Source organism: Piliocolobus tephrosceles, unplaced genomic scaffold (genome assembly GCF_002776525.5).
Source record: "Piliocolobus tephrosceles isolate RC106 unplaced genomic scaffold, ASM277652v3 unscaffolded_35733, whole genome shotgun sequence".
Classification (NCBI taxonomy): Eukaryota; Metazoa; Chordata; class Mammalia; order Primates; family Cercopithecidae; genus Piliocolobus; species Piliocolobus tephrosceles.
The window spans coordinates 1,305-8,446 of NW_022319569.1; the positions used below are offsets into that span (position 1 = coordinate 1,305).

General features: G+C 33.5%; 1 non-coding gene across 1 annotated transcript; it reads left to right on the forward strand.

Moving 5' to 3' along the window:
• Positions 1–3,338: 3,338 nt before the first annotated feature.
• On the forward strand, positions 3,339–3,529 carry LOC113222860. The gene has a single exon (XR_003308556.1). It is a non-coding gene; the product is annotated as a U2 spliceosomal RNA (small nuclear RNA).
• Positions 3,530–7,142: the final 3,613 nt, after the last annotated feature.

The window sequence follows — 7,142 nt, forward strand, 5'->3', positions numbered from 1 at the left end:
AATGCAGAAATCACTGGTCTTCTGTGTTGCTCACACTGGGAGTTGGAGACTGGAGCTGTTCCTATTCGGCCATCTTGCTCCGCCCCCTCTATTTCTTTTATGCTTTGTAATCTTTTGCTAGGATTTTGGAATTTGGAAAAAGAAATATCTTCCATTATTTATATATCAGTTTCTTGTATTAGTGAGGGTTCTCTAGAGAGACAGAACTAATGGAATATATAATATGTAATATATATATTATATATAATATATAATATATATTATATATAAATATATACACATACACACACACCACATACATATAGGAATTTATTAAGTATTAACTCACATGACCACAAGGTCCCACAATAGGCCACCTACAGGCTGAGGAACAAGTAGAGCCAGTCCAAGTTCCAAAACTGAAGAATTTGGAGTCCAATATTCGAGGGCAGGAGGCATCCAGCACAGGAGAAAGATGTAGGCTGGAAGGCTAGGCCAGTTTCTCTTTGTACATTTTGTTGCCTGCTTATATTCTAGCCACTCTAGCAGCTGATTAGATTGTGCCCACCCAGATTAAGGGTGGGTCTGCCTTTCCCAGCCCACTAACTCAAATGTTAATCTCCTCTGGCAACATCCTCACTGACACATCCAGGATCAATACTTTGTATCTTTCAATCCAATCAAATTGGCACTCAGTATTAACCATCATATTTCCTAAAGAGGAAGAATTTTACCAATCAGCAGAGCAAGTTTCTAGGACTTCTCAAACCCTTTTTATTATCTTGCTTCCCCTAGCCTGTGCCTTTGGAGCTATAGGTCTAGTGTTCTTTATTCTTACCTCTGTTTTTAGTGGCTTTCAGAATCTGATGCTGGACCCATGAACACTCCAAGTTAGTTAAGATAGAAGTCAGTTGTTTTGGCAGTTCCCAGATGGTCTGGAATGTTGGAACTGGGCCACTCTTTTGTTTCCATTCCAAGAGAGAAGCCTAAATATGAGGGTTTTCTTGCCATTGCTCCACTCTATCTTCATAAAGGGAGGGTCATAAATACATGTGCCAAAGGCTAATATATATATATTATATATATGTATACACACACACACACACACACACACATAGATACACGTATGTATATATGTATTTTACCCTTTTACTTGAATTCCTTCTTTATTTTACAATGACCTGGGTGATTCTCAACTGCTCTCTAGAGTTCTCACAGAGATATTTTGGTCTGTATATTATTGCTAACTCTGCATCCCTGTGGCAGAAGGAGGTCCTGTAGCTTGCTAGTCTTCTATCTTGCTGACATCTCTTCAGAACTAGAATTTTGAACATCATTCACCAAGAACAAAGCAGGTAGTTATCTGGTCCCGTTTAGGCTACTCTAGTGAAATTTTATCTAGAGCATTACATTTATTTCCAGACAGTACGTATTAAGACCTACAGAGAATAACTAGACCATGTTTAAAGTAGAGAATGCAGAAGTATAAAAGGGCTAAAAATTATATGATGCAAAAGCAGAGAAAAAGAGCTTGCAACATCAATAGAAATCAGAAAGTAAAGGCTTATGTGATAAGATTTGATTATCTTCATCTTTGAACCTTAGTAACTAGTGCATACCAGGGTCTCAACAAGTATTACTCTAACAAATCATAATATTATGGATTGGTAATATATAATATGACCTTCAACCAGTTGAAATAACATGTTTGTTCCATTGTCACAAATTAGCATTTGCCTATGTGTGTGTAGGTCATTATAACTACCTGATTTTATATCTAAGGATACTAAGAAAGCGGAGAGGGTGAGCGGGTTGCCTCTATCACTTAGCAAATAAAAAGAATTTAGAATTTGTATTTTGAAACTAATTTCATCCTGCTAAATAGAACTAAGCGCATCCTCTTAATCACTTTCATTTATTAAAAAAATATATAAAATTTGTTCCACATGTAGTATTGAGAAGCTGAGAAACTAAGATGTAATAAAGGCTATTTATATCACAGAATAAGACAAAAACTACAAATCAGTGCTTTTTCATTTTAAAGATCCTGAACTAGCACACCAGTAAATATGTGCCTTAGAAATGATAGAGACATGGAACATGTTTTATTACATTTAAAACTGCTAGTATCCCAATCAGATATTTGATGGGGAAAAACTCTATTAAATGTTTTCTATTGAGTTGTTCAATTTTTCTATTGAGAATCTAGATAAATCATATTGAAGAGTGGTCCTAGTGGTTAATAATATCTATTTTTTATATTATAAATTGCAATGGCAACTATGTTTGCCACTAATTGAGGTCCCATTATATTTTAGGTACTCAATTTACATGTGCTATTATTTTCTTGCATATTTATTTTCATGTATTTATTTACTTTATTTGCTCAACAAATATTTTTCAAGGCCAAATAGCTGAGGAAGATTTTATGTGCACAAAGTGCTCACCAATGGTGAAGAAAATATTAAAGAGTTATAAGAAATCTTTTCAGTAACCCTAGTAACCAGGTGCTAGTGTACCCATCTTAACAAATGAGAAAAATAAAGCCAAGTAATTTGAACAAGAATTTAGTATTAATTAGTGGTATAATTTAGATTCAAATTCAAATACATATGACTTTCAAGTTACACCTTTCTAATTTATAAACTATTTTTGAAAATGTTTATTATGACCTTCAAAAAGCTACCAATTTTTCTAATAAATGGAAGCTATTTAGAGTAATTTGAAGTGCCTGATTAAAATATTTCAGAGTAATTCACCAATGTAAAGACAATGATGATTTTAAAATAAAAGTATGAATAAAATTTGGATTTAATAATTAAATACTATAGCTCTTTCTATACAGAATATTTGAACATTTTGAAATATTCATCTGAATTTCACATATTAACCCCAGGAATATCATTGATTTACCCATATTTTTGTCAACTTACATACCTTGTTTTTATTCTGAAAAATATAGTCTTCTTCCATAAAATGCAAAAAAGTCATCCACTTAAAGGTGGATGACTACTTGTGGTTAGGAAGAAGCAGGATTTGAACTATATCTTTCTCAAGTCAAGGATAGCAATATGGGAAATGCTTCTCTTTAATGAACATAAGTATGCACCAGATTAGCATTATACTATTTGTAGTTACACACTTGGTCATAAGAAAATGAGTAACCTTGGACTAGTTATTTGCACACTAGGCTTTTCATACTTTATTTGCAGAAAGAGAGAATTGGATTAGATCATTTGTTTTCAATTGATTTCTTAGAAGTATTTATTATGATGCCTAATGTATTAACTGTGTATTTTGAAATATCCGCTATTTACTATCTATGAAGATGTAATACATTTATTATGAGATGATATATGATTGTTTCTCAGCCTTTTGGCTAAGATCAAGTGTAGTATCTATTCTTTCCAGTTTAATACTTGATATGTCCTCTATTTGAGGATGCAATATTAAATGAATTTTTGGAACTCAGAGATGGAATAGGAGCTTGTTCAATCCACTTCACATATTGACTTGGCCTATCAATAGTCTCAGAAATGGTACCTCCAAGAGAAATTTTAAAAAATACAATATTTACTTACTTTTCTTTTAAACATAACAAAGTACTGCATAGTATTAAATGAGACCTTTTGATCTGAAATGTAACTATTAGTTACTACAGTCTAGCTAAATGGAAAGAATCAACATTTTACTTGGCTTACTGTGGGTAAGTCTCCTTTCTTTGGTCATTTGTTCTACTAAGGTATTTCAAAGATGAGTTGAGATCTCTTGGAGACCATTAAATCCCAGGTAGGAATCCATCACAAATAATGACTGTGAAACTTCTTTTGAATTTTTGAAATCCTATGAGCCTTTCTCCTTTCTCATTTCAGCACTGAAATAAGAATTTCACATTGTTTTCCTAACTATGAAAGAAATTCAGTTCTAGGACTTTTCTGGTGACAGTTAAATTAAGCCAACATTATTTATTTTGTGGTTTTTTTTTTTTTTTTTTTTTTTTTTGCATTACAGAAAGCCAAGTAAACAATAAAAGTTTTTTTGAGGTCTTTTTCTTTCAGTTGATATCTTAATCAGAAATTTTCATTTTCTCTATCACTATTATAGTGGATAGTGAACATTTTAATATTGCTCAAGACTCTTTTTCTATGAATATACAGTAATTATTGTCTCATTGATTGTGAGCTCTGGAGTAGGTAAAAAAATGTTTATTTTAGTGTCAAAAAGAAGATTAAAATGCAGAATGGTTACTTTTTATAAGGCAAAATAATGAAAAGCATAACAATGGCTACCGGAAAGTTACTTTTTAAAATAAATTGTTTAATATTAATGAATTATTTTATAGCAATTTATTATTTTTGCTCTTGTGGAAAAGTCATGACTTCTGAATTTATGATGAATTTTTATTATTAGTCTTCTACAAATTCCTCACATTTCATGAATTCCAGATAATACAATACTATTAATTGCAGATAATAGAATAGAAACACATACTATTTTATACACATAGACACATACTCACACATATAGTTATATTTCACCTAATTTCAATAATAATAGTTTGCCTCAATAAATGCTTTACAATGTCCAATGATCTAATTTAATGATCATGGCAATTTTATTCATGTTTGTAGTGGAAAGTCTGGAGGCTCAAGTGACTTCAACAAGATAAATTTAATTAATAGATGATTTGCTCTTATAACTTAAATATTCTATTTACAAATTCAATCTTGACTCATTAATTTACTGATTAGTCTATTCTATGACTATTTAATGAGACATGTGTAGCAAAAAGGACCCACAGAGTTTCTCCTTCATGAGAATATACATTGTAGGGTAGGAACAAGACAATAGCCAGTAAACAAACAAACCAGGAGTTTTCAAAGTGGTATGAAGTAGTATAAATTTAGAAAAGAGTAGAACAACAAAATAGAGACTGATAGATTCAGGTGGGAAGGTTGACATCTTTACAGACACACTTGTCAAGGATGATGCCTTTACAAAAATAATATTTTAATTTAGGAATGAAGAATGAGAAGGGGAAAGTAATCTCTAGTGCTAAGTGAAGCTATTCTATGCAGAATAAATAGGAAGGTCAAAATCTCTGAAGTAGGAAACAGTTGAACCAGTGTAATTTACAGGAAGAGTTTGGTTCTATAAGAAAGAGATAGAAAGAGAGCTTTATTCTAATAAATAATGGATAGGGCAGAGAGAGAAAAGGTTGGAAAGACATTTAGGAGGCAGATCATGCAGTCTTGTGAGTAGCTGGATATAGGGGAAGAGTTTAATGGAATCTACAATCATGGTGGGATGGACCCTTCAGTTTTAATCAGTGTATTGGAATGAACTCAGATCCCTTATGACTAGGAATGAAAAATCTAATGATCTATCTTCCAACTATGTAAAATTGTAGGTGTTTCTCTCATTTTTATTACAATCAGATTCAACTAGATTATAAAAAAAAATAGTACAAGAGACAAACTGAATGGATTTGCATGAACATGTGAGTGTGTGTGTGTTTGAATCCTTATTATCTTATCCCTCTAGGAGAAGGCAAATTACTTTAATCAATTTTCTTTTTTTTTCTTTTTTAGGTTAGGATAGTATATTAGTCTGTTTTCTTTTTTTTATTTTTTATTTTTTTATTATTATACTTTAAGTTCTAGGGTACATGTGCATAACGTGCAGGTTTGTTACACATGTATACTTGTGCCATGCTGTATACTGCACCCATCAGCTCGTCAGCACCCACCAATTCGTCATTTATATCAGGTGTAACTCCCAATGCAATCCCTCCCCCCTCCCCTCTCCCCATGATAGGCCCCGGTTTGTGATGTTCCCCTTCCCGAGTCCAAGTGATGTCATTGTTCAGTTCCCACCTATGAGTGAGAACATGTGGTGTTTGGTTTTCTGTTCTTGTGATAGTTTGCTAAGAATGATGGTTTCCAGCTGCATCCATGTCCCTACAAAGGATGCAAACTCATCCTTTTTTATGGCTACATAGTATTCCATGGTGTATATGTGCCACATTTTCTTAATCCAGTCTGTCACAGATGGACATTTGGGTTGATTCCAAGTCTTTGCTATTGTGAATAGTGCCACAATAAACATACGTGTGCATGTGTCTTTATAGCAGCATGATTTATAATCCTTTGGGTATATACCCAGTAATGGGATGGCTGGGTCATATGGTACATCTAGTTCTAGATCCTTGAGGAACTGCTATACTCTTTTCCATACTGGTTGAACTAGTTTACAATCCCACCAACAGTGTAAAAGTGTTCCTACTTCCCCACATCCTCTCCAGCACCTATTTTTCCTGACTTTTTAATGATTGCCATTCTAACTGGTGTGAGATGGTATCTCATTGTGGTTTTGATTTGCATTTCTCTGATGGCGAGTGATGATGAGCATTTTTTCATGTGTCTGTTGGCTGTATGAATGTCTTCTTTTGAGAAATGTCTGTTCATATCCTTTGCCCACTTTTTGATGGGGTTGTTTGTTTTTTTCTTATAAATTTGTTTGAGTTCCTTGTAGGTTCTGGATATCAGACCTTTGGCAGATGAGTAGATTGCAAAAATTTTTTCCCATTCTGTAGGTTGCCGGTTCACTCGGATGGCAGTTTCTTTTGCTGTGCAGAAGCTCTTTAGTTTAATTAGATCCCATTTGTCAATTTTGGCTTTTGTTGCCATTGCTTTTAGTGTTTTAGACATGAAGTTCTTGCCCATGCCTATGTCCTGAATGGTACTACCTAGATTTTCTTCTAGGGTTTTTATGGTATTAGGTCTAACATTTAAGTCTCTAATCTATCTTGAATTAATTTTCGTATAAGGAGTAAGGAAAGGATCCAGTTTCAGCTTTCTACTTATGGCTAGCCAATTTTCCCAGCACCATTTATTAAATAGGGAATCCTTTCCCCATTTCTTGTTTCTCTCAGGTTTGTCAAAGATCAGATGGCTGTAGATGTGTGGTATTATTTCTGAGGACTCTGTTCTGTTCCATAGGTCTATATCTCTGTTTTGGTACCAGTACCATGCTGTTTTGGTTACTGTAGCCTTGTAGTATAGTTTGAAGTCAGATAACGTGACGCCTCCACCTTTGTTCTTTTGACTTAGGATTGTCTTGGCAATGGGGGCTCTTTTTTGGTTCCATATGAACTTTAAAGC